This window comes from Ursus maritimus (genome assembly GCF_017311325.1).
Source record: "Ursus maritimus isolate PB19 chromosome X unlocalized genomic scaffold, ASM1731132v1 scaffold_X1, whole genome shotgun sequence".
Classification (NCBI taxonomy): Eukaryota; Metazoa; Chordata; class Mammalia; order Carnivora; family Ursidae; genus Ursus; species Ursus maritimus.
In genome coordinates this window covers 61,124,253-61,146,951 of record NW_024423319.1, presented here as the reverse complement: position 1 = coordinate 61,146,951, position 22,699 = coordinate 61,124,253, and positions in this window count along the sequence as shown.

The window sequence follows — 22,699 nt, the reverse complement described above, 5'->3', positions numbered from 1 at the left end:
CTCAAACCCAGATTTCAAGATATAATACAAAGCTGCAGTAATCAAAACAGTACAATTCTGGCACAAAAATAGACACATAGAACAGAAGAGAGAGCCCAGAAATAGACTCACATGTATATGGTCAACTAATTTGAAACAAATAAGGCAAGTCTATAGAATGGAGAAAAGAGGGTATCTTCATTATTGAAAAAGAACAATCTCTTCAACAAATGGTGCTGAAAAAACTGGACAGCTACATGCAAAAGTGTGAAACAGGATCACTTTCTTACACCATACTCAAAAATAAACTCAACATGGAATTAAGACCTAAACATGAAACTGGAGACCAAAAACCTCCCAGAATAAAGCACAGGCAGTTATCTCTTGGCCACTGGCCTTAGCAACAACATATTTATGGAAAGGTCTCTTCAGGCAAGGGAAACAAAAGGAAAAACAAACTACTAAGACTACACCAAAATAAAAAAAAAAGATTTTTCACAACAAAGAAAACCATTAACAAAACAAAAAGGCAACCTACTGAATGTGAGAAAACATTTGTAAATAATATATACAATGAAGGGTTAATATCCAATATATTTAAAGAACTTATACAACTCAGCAAAGAAGAAAGAAAGAAGAAAGAACAAAGAAAGAAAAAAGAAAGAAAAAAGAAAAGAAAAGAAAGAAAAGAAAAAATAGAACCTCCAAACCAAATCACCCAATTAAAATATGGGCAGAGGACCTGAATAGATATTTTTCTAAAGACATGTAAATGATCATCAGAAACATGAAAAGATGCTCAACATCATAATCATCAGAGAAATGCAAGTCAAAATCATCATGAAATGTCACCTCACAACTGTCTAAATGGGTAAAATAAAGTGGAGAAAAACAACAAGTGTTGGTGAGGATGTGGAGAAAAAGCAACCCTGCACAGTTGGTAGGATTGTAAATTGGTGCATCCATTGTGGAAAACGGTATGGAGTTTCCTCCAAAAATTAAAAATAGAAATATCATAGGATCCAATAATTTCACTACTGGGTATTTACCCAAAGAAAACAAAAACACTAATTTGAAAAGATATATACAACTCAATGTTTATTGTAGCATTCTTACAATAGCCAAGATAGGGAAGCAACCCTAATGCCCGTTCATAGATGAAGATGTGAGATATGTAATAATTCTCTATTGTATATAATCTATATTATAAAATATATCTTCTATATAATATATAATTATTACATATCTAACATTCACACAATAGAATATTAATCAGGCATAAAAACTGATATTCTGAAATTTGCAACAACATGGATGGACCTAGGAGTTCACATGAAGACAGATACCATATAATTTCACTTATATTGGAAATCTAAAACCAAAACTAATGAATTATAAACAAAAAGCAGAAAAAGACCCATAAATTCAGAGAACAAAGTGATGGTTTCCAGAGGAGTGGGGTGGAAGTGGTGGGCAAAATGGGTGAAGGGAAGTGGGAGTTACAGGCTTCTAGTAATGGAATTAATAAGTCATGGCAATAAAAGTACAGCATAGGGACTATAGTCAATGGCATTGCAATAGTGTTGTATAGTGACTGATGGGAGTTACATTTGTGGTGAATATAGTATAGTGTATAAACATGTCAAATTGTTATGATGTACATTTGAAAATAAGGTAATGTATTTCAACTATACTTCACTAGAAAATCAATTAATTAATTAAAAAATTTTAAAAGCCAGCTGAGGAAAGAAGTCAAGCATTCCAGGAAGAAAGAAAGCAGCTTATGTAATGACATTTTACTAAAAGAGACCATGAGACTTTCTGAGGCATCAATTTTATTTATTTATTTTTGATAATCCAGCAAATTATATGCCACTATCCCTCTTTTATACGTGAAAGTTGAGTTGCTTCATAGCATAGATTTTCATACAATTTGGATGCAGCATACTGATGTGCAAAAAAAATCAATCCCTTCAACCTCTGGGGTGATCAGGAGAGATGTGAAAATCTGGAGTCTCCAAATCTTTGGCCATGTGCACCATTATGGCACGAATTTCCCTATACCTTACCCCACTATGCAGTGCAAACATTATTTTTTATGTGTCCATAATGCAAAAAAAAAAAAGTCTGGAAATCTTTGGCCTAAAAAATTAAGTGTCTTAAGTAATAGGTACAGCCATAATTATAACACAGGATCGGACTCAGTATCTATGTCCTTCTCCCTACCTCACAACATACTGCACATTTGGGAAGACTTTTGCTAAGGATTCTTGAACTTCACATTCCTGCATAGTAAGCATATTTCCTTCTCGCTATTTGACAAGATGTAAGACATGAGCACTGCAAGAAACCTTAGAGGTCACATATTCTCATGCTTTCCTGAATATGCCATAAAAGAGGCCCAGAAATTGCCTTTTAATAATTATTTCATGAAGTTGATTGATTCCTTAAAAACATTAAGAATAGTTCTGGGCACCTGGGTGGCACAGTTGTTAAGTGTCTGCCTTCAGCTCAGGGCATGATCCTGGCGTTCCGGGATCGAGCCCCACATCAGGCTCCTCCGTTAGGAGCCTGCTTCTTCCTCTCCCACTCCCCCTGCTTGTGTTCCCTCTCTCGCTGGCTGTCTCTCTCTGTCAAATAAAGAAATAAATAAATCTTTTTTAAAAAAACATTAAGAATAGTTCATCCACGAAACCTGATAATAAAGATTACTGAGAGAGGAGTTAAGATAGTGAAGGAGTTGGGAGACCCTGGGCTTGCCTCATCCCTGGAAAACAGCTACATAAATATCAAATCATTTTTTATTAGATGGTTTTATTTTTATTCTTTAATTATATTTAATTATTTTTATTATGTTATGTTAATCACCATACAGTACATCATTAGATTTTGAAGTAGTGTTCCATGACTCATTGTTTGCATATAACACCCAGTGCAACATACAGTATGTGCCCTCCTTAATACCCATCACTGGGCTAGCCCATCCCCCCATGCCCATTCAATCTAAAACTCTCAGTTTGTTTCCCAGAGTCCATATTCTCTCATGATTCCTCTCCCTTTCTGTTTTGCCCCCCCCTTCATTTTTCCTTTCCTTCTCCAAATGCTCCCCCTGCTTCACAAATGCTCCTCCCATATGTTCCACAAATAAGTGAAACCATATGATAATTTTCTTTCTCTGCTTGACTTATTCACTTAGCATAACCTCCGCCAGTTCCATTTATGTTGATGCAAATGTTGGGTCATTTGCTGATGGCTGAGTAATATTCCATCATATATATGGACCACATCCTCTTTATCCATTTGTCTGTTGAAGGGCATCTCGGCTACTTCCACCGTTTGGTTACTGTGGACATTGCTATTATGAACATTGCATTGCATGTGCCCCTTCTTTTCACTACCTCTATGTCATTGGGGTAAAAACCTAATAGTGCAATTGCTGAATCACAGGGTAGCTCTATTTTTAACATCTTGAGGAACCTCCTCACTTTTTCCAAAGTGGATGTACCAACTTGCATTCACACCAACAGTGTAAGAGGGTTCCCCTTTTCCACATCCTTGCCAACATTTGTTGTTTCTTGCCTTGTCCATTTTTGCCATTCTAACTGGTGTAAGGTGGTTTTGATTTGAATTTCCCTGATGGCTAATGATGTTGAACATTTTTTCCTGTGTCTGCTAGCCATTTGTATGTCTTCATTGGAAAAGTGTCTGTTCATATCTTCTGCCCATTTTTTGATTTGTTATTTGTTTCCCATGTATTGAGTTTGAAAAATTCCTTGTAGATCTTGGATACTAGTCTTTTATCTGTAGTGTCATTTGCAAATATCTTCTCCCATTCCGTGGGTGACCTCTTTGTTTTGTTGATGGTTTCCTTTGCTGTGCAGAAGGTTTTTATCTTGATGATATCCCACAAGTTCATTTTTGCTTTTGTTTCTCTTGCCCTTGAAGACTTATCATGAAAGAATTTGATGTAGCCAGTGTCAAAGTGGTTACTGCCTATGTTCTCCTCTAGGATTTTGATGGATTCCTGTCTCACATTGAGGTCTTTCATCCATTTAGAGTTTACCTTTGTGTATGGTGTGAGAGAATGGTCAAGTTTCATTCTTTTGCATGTAGCTGTGGAATTTTCCCAGCACCATTTATTGAAGAGACTGTCTTTTTTCCATCGGATGTTTATTCCTGCTTTGTCAAAGATAAGTTGCCCAAAGAACCGAGGGTCCATTTCTGGGTTCTCTATTCTGTTCCGTTGGTCTATGTGTCTGTTTTTGTGCCAGTACCATGCTGTCTTGGTGATCACAGCTTTGTAGTATAGCTTGAAATCAGGTAACATGATGACCCTAGCTTTGTTTTTCTTTTTCAACATTTCCTTGGTGATTCAGGGTCTTCTCTGATTCCACAGGAATTTTCAGATTGCTTGTTCCAGCACGTTGAAAAATGGCATTGTTATTTTGTTTGACATGGCATTGACAGTATAGATTGCTCTGGGTAGCATAAGCATTTTAACAATGTTTATTCTTCAAATCCATGAGCATAGAATGTTTTTCAATCTTCTTGTGTCTTCTTCAATGTCTTTCATCAGTGTTCTGTAGTTTCTAGAGTACAGATCCTTCACCTCTTTGGTTAGGTTTATTCCAAGAAATCTTATAGTTTTTGGTGTTACTGTAAATGGAATAGATTCCTTAATTTCTCTTTCTACAGTTACATTGTCAGTGTGTAGGAAAGTAACTGATTTCTGTGCATTGATTTTGTATCTTGCCACATTAGTGAACTGCTTCATGAGTTCTACTAATTTGGGGGTGGTGTCTTTTGGATTTTCCACATAAAGTATCATGTCATCTGTGAAGAGAGAGAATTTGACTTCTTCTTTCCTGATTTGAAGACATTTTGATCTCTTTTTGTTTTCTGATCGCTATTGCTAGTACTTCTAGTACTATGTTGAAAAATAATGGCGAGAGTGGGCATCTTTTCATGTTCCTGATCTTAAGGGGAAGGCTTTCAGCTTTTCCCCATTGAGAATGATATTTGCTGTGGGCTTTTCATACATAGTTTTTATGAAATTGAGGAATATACTCTCTATCCCTATACTCTGAAGGGTTCTAGTCAGGAAAGGATGCTGTATTTTGTCAAATGCTTTTTCTGCATCAATTGAGAGGACCATATGAATCCTATCTCTTCTCTTATTAATGTGTTCTATCACATTGATTGATTTTCGTGTGTTGAACTACCCTTGCATCCCAGGGGTGAATCCCACCTGGTTGTGATGAATAATCCTTTTAATATACTGTTGGATCCTATTTATCAGTGTGCAATTCTCCTTTTCAATAGGGTCTTTGCCACTGGCCTCATAAAATGAGTTTGGAAGTTTTCTTTCTGTGTCTATTTTTTGAAACAGCTTCAGGAGAATAGGTATTATTTCTTCTTTGAATGTTTGGTAGAATCCCATGGAAATCCATCAGGCCCTGGACTCTTTTTTGGGGGGGAGGTTTTTGATCACTGCTTCAAACTCATTACTGGTTATTGGCCTATTTAGTTTGTCATTTTCTTCCTGTTTCAGTCTTGGTAGTTTATAGGTTTCCAGGAAGGCATCTACTTCTTCCAGGTTGCTTAATTTATTGGCATATAGTTGTTGGTAATAGTTTCTAATGATTCTATTTCCTTGGTGTTAGTCGTGATCTCTCCCCTTTCATTCATAATTTTATTAATTTGGGTGCTTTCTCTCTCTCTTTTTTTTTTTTTTTGGATAAGTCTGGCCAGTGGTTTCTCGATCTTATTAATTCTTTCAAAGAACCAGCTTCTAGTTCCGTTGATCTGCTCTAATGTATTTTTAGTTTCTAATTCATTGATCTCTGCTCTAATCTTAATTAATTATCTTTTCCTGCGTGGCTTAGGCCCATGTTGTTGTTCCATCTCCAGTTGTTTAAGGTGTGAGTATAGGGTATGTATTTTAGATTTTTCTTTTCTTTTAAGTGAGGCTTGGATGGCTATGTATTTCCTCCTTAGGGCCGTCTTTGCAGTATCCCATTGAGTTTGGACTGATGTGTTTTTGTTCTCTTTCGTTTCCATAAATTGCTTAAGTTCTTCTTTGATTTCCTACTTTACCCAAGCATTCTTAAGTGGATGGTCCTTAGCTTCCAATTGTTTGAGTTTCTTCCAAATTTTTTCTTGTGATTGAGTTCCACTTTCAAAGCACTGTGGTCTGAGAATATGCAGGGAATAATCTCAGTCTTTTGGTATCAGTTGTGACCCAGTATGTGGTCTATTCTGGAGAACATTCCATGTGCATTCGAGAAGAATGACTATTCTGTTGTTTTAGGGTGGGATGTTCTGTATGTATCTATGAGGTCCATCTGCTCCAGTGTTTCACTCAATGTTCTTGTTTCTTTGGTTATTTTCTGCTTAGATGATTTGTCTATTACTGAGAATGGAGTGTTGATGTCCCCTAATATTAACATATTATTATCTATATGTCTATTTTGGTTACCAGTTGGATTAGGCAGTTGGCTGTTCCCATGTTGGAGCATAGATATTTTTAATTGTTAGATCCTCTTGTTGGATATGCCCTTAAGAATGATATAGTATCCTTCTCTATCTCTAACTACAGTCTTTAGCATAAAATCTAATTTGTCTGATATGAGAATTGCTACCCCTGGTTTCTTTTTAGGTCTGTTGGCATGAAAAATCATTCTCCATCCCTGCACTTTCAGCCTGGATGTATCTTTAGGGTTTTTTTAAAAAGATTTTTTATTTATTTATGTGACAGAAAGATAGCCAGCGAGAGAGGGAAAACAGCAGGGGAGTGGGAGAGGAAGAAGCAGCCTCCTAGCGGAGGAGCCTGATGTGGGGCTCGATCCCAGAATGCCAGGATCACGCCCCGAGCTGAAGGCAGATGCTTAACGACTGCGCTACCCAGGCGCCCAGTATCTTTAGGTTTAAAATAAACCTCTTGTAGACTGCATATGAATGGATCATGTCTTTTTATCTAATATGCAACCCTGCATCATTTTATGGGAGCATTTAGGCAAGTCACACTGACAGTGATTATTGAGAGATATGATTTTAATGTTGTCATCCTGCCTGTGAAGTCCTTGTTTCTATAGATTGTCTCCGTAAATTTCTGTTCTGTATCACTCTTGGGGTCTTTTTACTTTTATAGATTCCCCCCTTAATATTTCTTGCAGGGCTGGCTTGGTGGTCACATATTCTTTCAGTTTCTGCTTGTCTTGGAAGCTCCTTGTTTCTCCATCTATTCTGAATGACAGCCTTGCTGGATAAAGTATCCTTGCTGCATGTTCTTCTCATTTAGTATCCTGAATATGTCTTGCAGCTTTTTCTGGCTTGACAGGTCTCTGTAGACAGGTCTGATGTTATTCTGATGTTCTTCCCTTTGTACCTAAGAAATCTCTTCCCCATCACCGATTTCAATATTGTTTCCTTGGATCTAAGAATTGCAAATTGTACTATTATATACCATGGTGTCGGTCTCCTCTTATTGATCTTGAAAGGGGTCCTCTTTGCCTCTTGGACATGAATGCTTGTTTCCTCCCCCAGATTAGGGAAGTTCTCAGCTGTGATTTGCTAAAATATATCATCTAGACCTCTCTCTTTCTCCAACCCTGTGGGATTCCAATAATTCTGATATTGGAACGTTTCATTGAGTCACTAATCTCTCTCAGCTTAATTTCTTGAAATTTGATTTGTTTTCCCCATGCCATCTCATTTCCCTTCTTTTCTATCATCTTATCCTCTAACTCACTAATTCATTCTTCTACCTCGTTTACCCTGGCAGTCAGAGCATCCAGTTTAGACTGCAATTCCTTCATAGCATTTTTAAATTTTTCCTGATTAGATCTCATTTCTGCCATTAGAGATTCTATATTTTCATTGATATTTTTCTCAAGCCTAGATATTGCCTTGATAATTGTTATTCTGATATCAATTTCTGACATCTTGGTTATATCCATATCCATTAGTTCTGTAGCAGAGACCACAGCCTCTGATTCATTCCTTTGTTTTGGGTTCTTCCTCTTAGTCATTCTGATGAGGGATGGTTATGGGAATGTACTGACTCAAAATTATTGACCACAACTCAAGCACGATGCACCTGTCTTATAGGGACCTTAGGGGTATGGGCCTTTTATTCTTCCAGCCTACCTTCTGGGGAAGGGTCCTGCCACACTGTTACTCAGGCAACCCTGTTTGGGCAGAGTTGCCCTGACTGCTGTTGGGGGGGGATGGGCTCAGTAAGAACTGTTTTTTTGGGACTTTTGTTCTCTGGTGACTTTCCCTGGCAGCTTTCTGCATCTGTTCTGAGAGTCAGAGCAGAAGTGACCATATCCAATCCTCTGTATCAGAACAGAGAGATTGAAGTCTGCTCTCCACCTAGCTCTCCAGGCCACACTGACTCCGTTTCTGTCTGTGCTGCTAAAACCTCACAGCATCCTGGTTTGTGTGCCCCACAGTCACTCTCCCAGTCCTCACTCCCAGGGCCAGGAACTTCTCTGCCCTTTGTGCTTCTAAAACTGCCAGCCATCCCCAGTTTGCACACATGCCCCTGAGCTCCACATTTCAGCCCGGGGGGGTGGGGGCGTCCTAAAGACCTTTCCCTGCTGCTACAGGTTTGCAAGTCTGTCCCCAGTCCCCAGGGTGGGAGGATTTTGCCTTCCTATTGCAAGAGCACAGAGACTCCCTCCCCCTTCCATTTGTCGTCTGATATCTGCCCGCAGAATCTCGGCTCCCCACTTCATACCTCGACGCCAACCGACAGAGGTGTTCTGTTTGTACAGATCCAGATATATCTTCTTACATCTCAGGCTGATTTCATAGGTGTTTGGAATGGTCAGGTAAATATCCAACTCAATTCAGGAACTGGTTAAAATAGGGTCCCCTACTCCTCGGCCATTTTTCCCTCAAATCATTTTGAACACCCAAGAAATTGATCCAAGGATGAGGAAAATAACAATGAACAACTAGAGCTGAAAAAAAGAAACCCCACCACATTGTGAAAGGTAGGAAAAAGTGGAAAGTTGATTTCAAGGAAAGAAGAGCTTTGAGTGCTGCGATGGGTAGGAGCCCTAATTACAGAGAGAGGAGCAAGAGGGAAAGAAAGAGAGAAAGAGTGGAAGTGCATGCAGGGAATTGCACAAGAAAAACTCTCCCAATACCATTGACCAGGAAAAGGAGAATTGTGGAATACTGCAATCTTTTATGAACAGTGGAAAGTAGAACCTGAAGTTTTGGTGGTCCACCACATCAGTGGTGCCTTGGTGGGGAAGAAGGGCAGAGACCCTGGAGTGGATAGTGTTGTCTGAGAATTCCCTGGGTCACAGGCGGAAAGGCAATTTCCCAGCTTGGAGTACATCTCTGAGAGGTGGTGCCACCATTCCAGGGCTGAGGAATACAGCAAGCCCCATCGAGCAGCCACTTTCACTGGCATAGAAATGGGGTGCTGGTGGAAGGTTGCCAGCCTTAATACAGGCTTGCAGCAGGGCTTTGCCAGAAATTCCGAGCTGCTGCATGAGTGCATGTCTAATTTCTTGGACAAACCAGGCAGGAAGCTGCAGTTTGGAAAGACCTTCTTCCAGGGGATTGACGTGGGTGCACACCTTCACAGATCTCTAAAATATGGAGCTTTAGGACAGAGCTGCATGCCTGAGATAAAACACAAGAGGACAGTGGCATGGGGAAAAACAGTTCCCCTGCTTGGTTTGCATTTGGGAGAGGCATCAGGGCCTCTCCAGGGACGCTGCCTGAGAGCAGTGATCCTTGGCACAGGCTTTCTCCTACACTTTACCACAAACTCCAAAGCACAAATCAGTCATCCCACCACATTTCTGGGACAAACCAGCAAATGGCAAAAGCGTGCGACCCTCCCCAAGAGGAACAATGTGGGTCTGTGACTCAGGAGTCCTTGATATTTGGAATTTTGAAACCCAGCCTCAGGTCTGAGATAGAACAAAGGAAGGCTGTGCTTCCTGGTAGGTGGACAGCTCGGATGCAGACCAGTTGAAGACAGGGATCTGACAGAAGCCACGTACACAAGAGGGGTGGTTGTTTGCTCTTCTGTGATGGCTTGCTGAAGAGAGGCAGTCATGATAGGCCGGTGATGGGTATTAAGGAGGGCACGTATTGCATGGTGCACTGGGAGTTATATGCAAGTAATGAATCATGGAACTTTACATAAAAAACTTGGGATGTACTGTATGGTGACTAACATAACATAATAAAAAATTATTATAAAAAAATTAAAATAAAAATACAATTAAAACATAAAAAAAGAGAGCCATGCAATGCCATTTTCCCCACTGAACATCAGTTAAACAGCTCCCCCTAGTGCAGAATGGAGCCAATTACACCAAGCCCTGGAAGATGCATCTCCACTAGGGCACGTCTGCCTAAGAATCAATGAAGCATTAAGAAGTTGTGGTCCATATATACAATGGAATATATACAATGGAATATTACAATGGAATATCAGAAAGAACAAGTTCTCAACATTTGCTGCAACATGGACGGCACTGGGGGAGATAATGCTAAGTGAAATAAGTCAAGCAGAGAAAGACAATTATCATATGATTTCTCTCATCTATGGAACATAAGAACTAGGAAGATTGGTAGGGGAATAAAGGGATAAAGAAAAGGGGGTAATCAGAAGGGGGAATGAAGCATGAGAGAATATGGACTCTGAGAAACAAACTGAGGGCTTCAGAGGGGAGGGGTGGGGGAATGGGATAGACTGGTGATGGGTAGTAAGGAGGACATGTATTGCATGGTGCACTGGGTGTTATATGCAACTAATGAATCATTGAACTTTACATCAGAAACCAGGGATGTACTGTATGGTGACTAACATAATATAATAAAAAAACATTAAAATAAATAAATAAATAAAGTAAAATAATTTCAATGACAAAAAAAGAATCAATGAAGCACGAGAGACTATGGACTCTGAGAAAAAAAACTGAGGGCTTCGGGGGGGGTGGGGGAATGGGAGAGGCTGGTGATGGGTAGTAAGGATGGCACGTATTGCATGGTGCACTTGGTGTTATACGCAACTAATGAATCATCGAACTTTACATAAAAAAATTAAATTTAATTTAAAAAAAAAGAATCAGTGCAGCACACCCCTCTGACAGAAGACCAACACAAACCCCTTTTGTGCCCCAAAACTGATCATAGAGTGCTACAGACATCAGCTCTAGAGGACATAGGATCTAGCTTTCTTTTCATTCTTATTTTTATTTTTTATATTTTTGTATATGTTTATTTTTTCCTTTTCATTTATCTGGACAAAATGACAAGATAGAGCAATTCTCCTCAAAAGAAAGATCAAGAAGAAAACATAGCCAGGGATTTGCTCAAAACAGATATAATAATATCTGAACAAGAATTCAGAAAAACAGTGATAAAAATACTAGCTGGGCTTGAAAAAAAAATAGAAGACTCCAGAGAAACCCTTGCTTCAGAGATACAAGAACTAAAACCTATTCTAGCCAAAATTATAAGTTCTATAATGGAGATACAATCCCGACTGGATGTAATCACAATGAAATTAAAAGCTGCAGAGGAACAAATAAGTTGTAGAAGATGAAATTTTGGAAAAGAATGAAGGTGGAAAGAAGAGGGAAGGAAAGCTATTAGATCATGAACATAGACTGGGGAAACTCTGTCATTCTATAAAAAGAAATAATATCCATATCATAGGAGTCCCAGAAGACAAATGGAGAAAAGGGACAGAAGATATATTTGAACAAATTATAGCTGAGAACCTCCCTATTCTGGAGAAGGAAACAATTCAAGTCCAGGAGGCACAGAGTACTACTCAAAATCAACAAAAACAGGTCCACACCAAGACATATCATAGTGAAACTTGCAAAATACAAAGATAAAGAGAGCATTCTGAAAGCACCTAGGGACAAAAGGTCCTTAACCTAGAAGGCTAGACACATAAGGTTGACAGCAGCCTTGTCCACAGAAACCAGGCAGGACAGAAGAATGTGTCATAATATATTTAATGTGCTAAATGGGAAAAAATGTGTAGCCAAAAATTCTTTAACCAGCAATGCTGTCAGTCAGAATAGGAGAGATAGTTTCCAAGACAAGCCAAAACTGAAAGAGTTTGTGACAACTAAACCACTCCTGCAAGAACTATTAAAGGGAACTCTTTGAGTGGGAACAAAAGAAGACCAAAAGCAACAAAAACTAGAAAGGAACAGAAAATATCACCAGAGACACCAATTTTACAGATAACAATGGCAATAAATTCATATATTTCAATAATCAGTCTGAATAAAAATGGACTAAATGCTCCATTCAAAAGATATAGGGTATCAGAACTGATAAAAAGACAAGACCCATCTATATGCTGCCTACAAAGCAGTCATTTTAGATCTAAGGAGACCCGCACATTGCAAGTGACAGGATGGAGAACTATTTATCATGCTAACGGCCATCAGAAGAAAAACAGAGTAGCCATACTTATATGAGACAAACTAGACTTTAAACCAAAGTCTATAACAAGAAATGAAGAAAGGCACTATATCATAATTAAGAATTTTTCCATCAAGAAAATCCAACAATTGTAAATGTTTATGGCCCCAACCTGGGAGCACCCAAATGTATGAATCAATTAATAATAAACATAAAGAAACTCATTGATAATAATACAATAATAGTAGGGGACTCTAACACCCCACTTACAGCAATGGACAGATAATTTATGCAGAAAATCAATAAGGAAGCAATGACAATGAATGACACACTGAACCAGATGGACTTAATAGATATATTCAGAACATTTCATCCTAAAGTAGCAGAATACACATTCTTTTTGAGTGCACATGGAATATTCTCCAGAATAGAACACATACTGGGTCACAAATAAACCCTCAAAAAGTACAAAAAGATTGAGATCATACCATGCATGTTTTCAAACCACAATAATATGAAATTTGTATTGAATGACAAGAAAAATAATTGGAAAGACCGTGGTATCAATTTACATATATTGTATAGTATATGGAGGCTAAAAAATGTCCTACTAAAGAACAAAAGGGTTAACCAGGAAATTTAAAGAAGAAATTAAAAAGTACATGGAAACAAATGAAAATGAAAGCATGACAGTCTAAAACCTTTGGGATGCAGCAAAGGCAGTCCTAAGACGAAATTATATTACAGTACAGGCCTAGCTCAGGAAGCAAGAGAAATCTCAAATACATAACCTAACCTTACACCTAACAGAGCTAGAAAAAAAAAAACAGTAAATAAAGCCTAAAGCCAGCAGAGGGAAATAATAAAACTTAGAGCTCAAAAAACGATATTGAAATAAAGAAAACCCGTAGAACAGATCAATGAAACTATGAGCTGTTCTTTGAAAGAATTAATAAAATTGAAAAGCCCCTAGCCAGACTCATCAAATAGAAAAGATAAAGGACCCAAGTAAATAAAATCATGAATGAAAGAGGAGAGATCATAACCAACACCACAGAAATACAATTATAAGAGAATATTATGAAAATGTACATGCCCATAAACTGGGCAATCTGGAAGAAATGGACAAATTTCTAGAAGCACACGAATTACCAAAGCTGAAACAAGAAGAAATAGAGAATTTGAACAGGCCCATATATAATAAAGAAATTGAATTAGAACAAAAGTCAAGAGCCAGATGGCTTCCCAGGGGAATTCTACCAGACATTTAAAGGATAGTTAAAACCGATTCTCAAATTGTTCAAAAAAATAGAAATGGAAGCAAAACTCCCATACTCCTTCTATGAGGCCAGCATTACAGTGATTCTAAAACAAGATAAAGACTCCACTAAAAAGGTGAATTACAGTCAGATATCCCTAATGAATATGGATGCAAAAATTCTAAAGAAGACACTTGCAAATTAAATCCAACAGTACATTAAAAAGTTATTCAATAAGATCAAGTGGGATTTATTCCTGGGCTACAGGGGTAGTTCAATATTTACAAATCAATCAACTTGAAACACCACAGTAATAAAAGAAAGGGCAAGAACCATATGATCCTCTCAATGGATAGAGGAAAAAATACAGCATCTATTCTTGACAAAAACCATCAACAAAGTAGGGATAGAAGGAATAGGCTGGTGATAGGTATTAAGGAGGGCGCATATTGCATGGAACACTGGGTGTTATATGCAAATAATGAATCATGGAACACTGCATCAAAAACTAAGGACGTACTGTATGGTGACTAACATAACATAACAAAAAATTATTAAAAAAAAGAAGGAACATACCTCAACATCATAAAAGCTACATATGAAAAACCCACAGCTAATATCCTCAATGGGGAAACCCTGAGAGATTTTCCTCTAAGGCCAGGAACAAGACAAGGATGTCCACTCTCACCATTACTAGTTAACATAGTACTGAAACTTTTGGCCTCAGCATTCAGACAACAAAAAGAAATAAAAAGGCATCCAAATTGACAAGGAAGAAGTCAAACTTTCACTATTTATAGATGATATACTTATATAAAACCCAAAAGAATCTACTAAAAACTTGCTAGGACTAACACATGAATTCAGCAAAGCCATAAGATATAAAATCAATGAACAGAAATCTGTTGCATTCTTATCACTAATAATGAAGCAACAGAAAATGAAATCATGGAACCGAACCCATTTACAATTTCACCAAAAACCATAAGATACCTAGGAATAAACTTAAAGAGGTAAAAGATCTATACTCTGAAAACTATAGAACACTTATGAAAGAAATTGAAGAGAACATAAGAAATGAAAAACATTGCATGCTCTTGAATTATAAGAACAAACATTTTTAAAATGTCTGTACTACCCAAAGCAATATACACATTTGATGCAATCCCTATCAAAATACCAACAGCACTTTTCATGCAGCTAGAACAAATAATCTTACAATGTGTATGGAACCACAAAAGACTCTGAAAGCAATCCTAAAAAAGAAATCCTGAAAAACAATCCTGAAAAAGAAAAGCAGAAGGCATCACGATTCCAGATTTCAAGCTATATTACAAAGCTGTAGTAACCAAGACAGTAGGGTACTGGCACAAAAACAGACACTTAGACCAATGGAACAGAATAGAAAACCCAGAAATGGACCCACAACTACATGGTCAACTAATCTTTGACAAAGCAGGAAAGAATATCCAATGGGTAAAAGACAGTCACTTGAACATATGGCTTTGGAGAAACCGGAAAGCAACATACAAAAGCATGTAATTGGATCACTTTCTTACACCATACGCAAAAAATAAATTCAAAATGGATGAAAGACCTAAGTGTGAGACAGAAAACCATCAAAATTTTAGAGGCGAACATAGGCAGTGACCTCTTTGATCTTGGAAGTAACAATTTCTTAGTAGTCACATTGCCAGGAGCAAGGGAAACAAAAGCAAAAATGAACTATTGGGACTTCATCAAGATAAAAAGCTTCTGCACAGCAAAGGAAACAATCAACCAAAATAAAAGGAAGCCTGCAGAGTAGAAGATATTTGCAATTGATATATCAGATAAAGCGTTAGTATCTAAAATCTATAAAGAACTTATCAAACTCAGTACCCCAAAAAACTAATAATCTGGTTAAGAAAGAGGCAGATCGGTAGGAGAAGAAAGGGATACAGAAAGGGGGGTTAATCAGAAGGGGGAATGAACCATGAGAGACTATGGACTCTGAGAAACAAACTGAGGGCTTCAGAGGGGAGGGGCATGGGGGAATGGGATAGGCTGGTGATGGGTGGTAGGCAGGGCACGTATTGCATGGTGCAGTGGGTGTTATACGCAACTAATGAATCGTCAAACTTTACATCAAAAACCAGGGATGTACTGTATGGTGACTAACATAATATAATAAAAAATATTTAAAAAAGAGGCAGTAAACATGAATAGACTTTTTTCCAAAGAAGATATCCAGATGGTTAAGAGACACATGAAAAGATGCTCAACATTAGTGATCATCAGGGAAATACAAATCAAAACCACAATGAGATATCATTTCATCCCTGTCAGAATGGTAAAATTAACGACACAGGAGCCAACAGGTTTTGGGGAGAATGTGGAGAAAGAGGAACCCTCTTGCATGGTTGGAGAGAATGTAAACTGGTGAAGCCACTCTAGAAAACACTATGATGGTTCCTCAAAAAGCTAAAAATAGAACTACCCTATGATCCAGCAATTGCACTACTAGGTATTTACCCAAAGGATAAAAAATACACATTTGAAGGAATATATACCCCCAATGTTTATAACAGCATTATCAACAATAGCCAACCTATGGAGAAAGTCCAAATGCCCATTTAAGAAGATATAAATATATACATACAGACACACACACACACACACACACACACACACACACACACACACAGTATATCTCTATATACATACAACACACACAATGGAATACTACTAAGCCTTCAAAAAGAATGAAATCTTGCCATTTACAACACCATGGATGGAGCTAGAGTGTATTATGCTAAATGAAATAAATCAATCAGAGAAAGATGAATACCATGGGATTTCACTCATATGTGGAATTTATGAAATAAAATGGATGAACATATGGGAAGGAGTAAAATGAGAGAGAGGGGGAAGCAAATCATAGAGACTCAAGTATAGAGAACAAACTGAGGGTTGATGGAGGAATGTGGGGGATGGGATAGACGGGTGATGGGTATTAAGAAGGGGTTATGATGAGCATTAGGTTTTGTATTTAAGTGATAAACCACTGAACTTTACTCCTGAAACCAATATTGAACTGCATGTCAACTAACTAGAATTTAAATAAAAATAAACAAACCAAACCAAACAAAACCCAAAAAATAACAAGTATTGGCGAGGATATGGAAAAATCAGAACCTGTTTACTGTTGATGGCAATGCAAAATGTTAGAGCTGATATGGAGAACAATAAAGTGGTTCATCAAAAAATTAAAATTATAATTACCATATGACTCAGCAATTCCATTTCTGGGCATATACCCGAAAGAATTAAAAGTAGGGACTCAGAGATATTTGTACACATGTGTTCATAGCAGGATTATTTGCAATAGTCAAAAAGTGGAGGCCACTCAGATGTTCATTAATGGATGAATGAATAAAGAAAATATGATATATACATACAATGGAATATTATCCATCATCAAAAAGGAAGGAATTCTGATCCATGCCATAACATGGATAAGCCTCAAAAACATGGTGCTATGTGAAACAAAGCAGCCACAAAAGGACAAATACTGTATGATTCAACTTTTATAAGATACAAAGAACAGTCAATTTCATAGGGACAGAATGTGAAATGGTGATTACCAGAGGCTGAGAGGAGTAAGGAATTAGGGAGTTAGTGTTTAATGAAGACAGGGTTTGTTTAACAAAATGAAAAGGATTCAAGAGATAGATGTAACAGTAGCAGAGCAAAGTGAATATACTTAATAGCACTGAAATGTATACTTTAAAATGGTTAAAATAGTAAATTTTATGTTATGTACATTTTATTACAATTTTGAAAATAATAATACATAAGTGGGTAGTTCAAAAAAGATTACGGAAATAACTGTTTTAAGACCTTTTAAAATTGCAGTTTTAAAGTTACGATTTTTACTCAATTGTTACATTCACATCATAGATTTGACGTTTCTCTAGTTTTCCTTTAAAAAAAGTAAGTCAACCACTGTTGACTTTAAAGGGAAGTTAAATCAGCATAGTCATTGTTTATTATAAAACTGACCTTTTTAATACTCCTTATATTGGAGGATCACGGGGCCTACTTGACACCACTAACAAGGAAGGGTTTTCAGAAAGACTAGAATTGTTTCAGGATAACATAAAGGACTCATTGATTTGTAGCAAGATCAAATTTGTTTTCAGATTACCCAGAATGTGTAGACCCACCAGAATACTACAAGAGAAAGTTGTTTCCATCCAGCATTACTACTTGGAAAGTAATAACAAAAATTATATGAGAAAAATTTCTAGACCATGTATCTTCAAAGTTCAGAGCACCATGAAATTTTATCAAGAAGCCACAATGCTGATGTAACTTTTTGAGTTATTGCTTATTTTGCTGAGGAAGATTAATACTCTTTTTACCCATATACCAAACTGGGATATGTATTGTTAATCAAGTGTGGACTTTGCTTTCCTGCCTTCAGCCCATACTCCCACTATTCCCTCAGCCTGAAAATAAGACTCTTTCCTCATCTCCATCCATCCAAATATATTTATCTATCCTTTAAGATTTACCTCCACATTCCTCATCATGAATGCTTTCTTAAGCACATGCATACAGATTGAAGATCATTACCTCCAATAAATGCCCACATTTTATATATTTTAGTAAACACATTGTATTTTTAATAATTTATTTTATATTTTCTGAAAACATGTCCTTATTTTATCAATGTTTCATCTCTATCTTACTAGACAGTTCTTTGTACATAAGAGTGTCTAAACTGTATCCTCCACAGCACAGCCTACTCCCTACCTAATTCTAGAATGAAGTAAGTGCTTAATAAATTTTGTTAAATTTAGATTGAACTAAATTTCCACATGATAGAGTAGGCTTCACTGTTAAGCCCAGATCAGAATACTCTAGATCTTAAAGATTTCTCTCAAGTTTATCAGTATGATAGGAACTTGAAAGCAATGTTCCAAACGGTAATCATTGTAGAGGGATACTTACATTTTTAAAGATTTTATTTATTTATTTGAGAGAGAGAGCATGAGCAAGGGGGAGGGACAGAGGGAGAAGCAGACTCCCTGCAGAGCAGGGAGCCCAATTTGGAACTCCATCCTAGGACCCTGGGATCATGACCTGAGCCAAAGGGAGACACTTAACTGACAGAGCCCAAAATATTTACATTTTAAATATACTCTGTAATATAATCTTGACAGCTCTACTTTTTTTCTCTACACCTATTGTCCAGAAAGTAAACATTCACTTATGTCAGTCTATTTATCTATGTACCATTATTCAATAATTTATTAAATGATAAAAGTGGTTTAGACATCAAATGAGTTGGAGTTTGTGTGTTAAGGTAAAAGCAGCACTAAGTTTGGACTCAAGAGGACTCAGAGTACCACTCCACCAATAATTAACATGCTTAATTCAATATGCTTTCTGGGGTGCAATTTATTTCTGTGTTAAAAAATTATAATTCTTCTCATATGTACATTGTAGACTACTGAAATTACATTGATTTATTCATTAATTCATAGAATACTTATACAGGGTTTGCTTTGTGTCAGGTACTTGCAAGAACAAGGAAAAGAAGCAGTGAATATGACCCAAAAGTCCCCTGTTCTCATGGACATTACATTATAATTTGGAAAAAAAGGTAATGAACTAGCAAACACTAAAGAAAATATAAGATGGCCATGAATTATATCAATAAAATAAACTAATATCATGTGACTAATATTAAAGCGACAAGAGATTAACACTAATTAAGATTGAGTGCCCAGAAAATTCCTAACTGAAGGGACATTTGATCTGAGACATGACTGGAAAGGAGAAGGTAAAGCAAAAAGCTGAAATCAGAATGTTTCAGACAGAAGGAAAAGAACATAAAAAGAGCATTAGGTAAGAATACATTTGGCATATTCTGGGTACAAAATTATGGTCATTGTGCCTAGAGCAAAGTAACAGAGACAATGGCAGAAAATGAGGACAGAGTAATAAGCATAATCCAGATTACTTAGGGTCTTATATGTTAAGGTAAATATCATTAAATTATTCTAGGTATCATGGGAAGCCAACAGGGGATGTTAAGCTGGGGAGTGATGAAATCCTATTCACATTTTTTAAAGATTATCTTGACTGTGGGGAAAGAATTAATTATAACTGGCAGCACATGTCCTAAGTAGATGATGACTATCAAGGCATTCACTTTTCACTCTGAAAAACATGAGGTTACTCAATACAGTTATAACAAATAAAAATTTTAAGAAATAAATGAGCTAAAAAAATGCAAGTAAATCCCCAAATGTCAGAAATAAATAAGGATCTCAATGTTCATAGCAGCAATGTCCACAACAGCCAAACTGTGGAAGGAGCCAAGATGTCCTTTGACAGATGAATGGATAAAGAAAATGTGGTTTATATATACAATGGAATATTACTCAGCCATCAGAAAGATGAATACTTACCATTTACATCAATGTGGATGGAACTAGAGCGTATTATGCTAAGTGAAATAAGCCAGTCAGAGAAAGAAAATTATCATATGATTTCACTCATATGTGGAATATAAGAAATAGTGCAGAGGATCATAAAGGGAGGGAGGGAAAACTAAATGGGAAGAAATCAGAGAGGGAGACAAACCATGAGAGACTTAACTCTGGGAAACAAACTGAGGGTTGCTGAAGGGGAGGTGGGTGGGGGGACAGGGTAACTGGGTGATGGGCATTAAGGAGGACATGTGATGTGATGAGTACTGGGTGTTATACATAACTGATGAATTATTGAACACTACACCTGAAACTAATAATGTACTATATGTTGGCAAATTGAATTTAAATTAAGAAAGAAAGAAAGAAAGAAAGAAAGAAAGAAAGAAAGAAAGAAAGAAAGAAAGAAAGAAAGAAAGGTTCTCAAAACTGTAACGGTGAATACATAATATTAGTTGTTGTAATAGCCCAGGAGGTTAGAGTCTAAGTTGTAAAGTGGCCTTGAATTTGTGCAAACAATTGAAACTAATGTTATTTGCATAAAACTGAGACACTGAAAAACTGCTATCTTGATGAAAAGCAGACTAGAAAACCCTATCCACACTGGGCAAGGAATCAGCCAGAAAGTTATCACCTGGTCACTACTGTGAAAGCAAAACAGAAGCTCCTGTAAGAATTACTCCCCCCAAAGTATGCTATCATTGTACCTAAGATTCATATTTAAATTAATTTAATGGCTTTGGAAAGCAAAGACAAAGAATGAGTGTGAAAACTGACCTAAGACCAGAGAAATCACTGAGACCATAATAGAAACATACAAAGAATAATTCTGTTTAGATTCTTTAACAATCCAAGTCTTTCTGGGCATGCATAGCAAATAAGTCAATGAATGAATGGATGATTGATAGATAGATGATAGACAGATAGATAGATGATTGATAGATAGATAGATGATAGATAAATGATAGATAAAATAAGCAAGCCCAAACTATGCTAGCCCACATTTAAAAGTTTGAAATTGCATAAGTAAAATATCAACAATGAGAGAGAATGAATACACACACACACACACACACACACACACACGTGAAAATTAATAACAAACATTTGAAATAATAGAATATTCTGAAAGGAACTCTGAAATAAGTATGTCTTCTTTTCTTTTCTGTTCTTTTTTTTAATTGGATGTATGGACTGCAATCTCAGCCTTACCATTTCTTTTTTTCTATGATTTTTTTTTAATTTTCAGGTTTTTATTTAAATTCCAGTTGGTTAACATACAGTGCAATATTAGTTTCAGAAGTACTACTTAGTGATTCATTCCCTTACATATAACACCCAGTTCTAAGTATGTTTAAAATTTTAATGGGATTCAGGGGCACCTGGGTGGCTCAGTCATTAAGCATCTGCCTTCGGCTCAGGGCGTGATCCCGGTGTTCTGGGATCAAGCCCCACATCAGGCCCCTCTGCTGGAAGCCTGCTTCTTCCTCTCCCACTCCCCCTGCCTGTGTTCCCTCTCTTGCTGGCTGTCTCTATCTCTGTCAAATAAATAAAATCTTTTTTAAAAAAATAAATAAATAAAAATTAAAAAAATAAAATTATAATGGGATTCAAGAGGGAATGTAAGTCATAATGAAATAGAAGAATACTATGAAAAAAGAGGCACATATCAAAAAAGAATACAATAGAAATTTTATATATGACAATCATTAAAATTAAAATTAATAGAGTTTTTGTCAAGATAATGACATAGGAAGAACCTGAACTCACCTTCTCCATGGACACATCAATTCCACACCTATTTATAGAACAATTCTTCCTGAAGAAGAACTAACAACTTCTATACAATAAAAGATAGAGACACCACACAGAGAAAGGCAAGAGAGATGGAGGTATGATAATGAAAGGCATCCCTATCCCTGGTACTGAGAAACTGTGAACAGATTTATCTTCCCTGGAGCACAGAAAATAAAGCTGAATTTTAAAAGAACAATTACTATGTCAGGGAACCAGCCTACAACACTGTCAAGTGGTGGGGGAGCTAATGGAACTCTCTCCAGCTCAGAGTGCCCAGTGAGCACCATGATTTATGCTTCCCCTCCACCTTGATAGTGCAAACAGGGTCGGGGTGCAAATGCTTTAGCCAGCTTACTGCATCATTGAGCCCTAGGCCCCTAGCCCACACCACCTTCACCCATCCCGCCATGGTGGCCTCAGAGCAGCACAAACCTGGACATCCGTGGTCAGTGCTGACTACAGTTCCAGCCACTGCACCAAGGTGACACAGGCACAATGTACCTCAAAACACTCCAGGACTTCACTACTTCAGGTTCAGGTGACTTGCTAGGATACTCCTGGCAGAGATCATTCTAGGATTTCTTGATTGATGCCTGTTTTGGCCCTAGCCACTCCTACAGCCTGCCCCCTGTGTGGAGTGTCCCAGGACACCCTGGCTTGCATCCATGTCAACTTCAACTCCCTGCTCAGGGCACCTCCTGCATGGAGAATCCCAGAACACAATGGCCTGAGACCCACCTTGGTTCCAGGGACCGT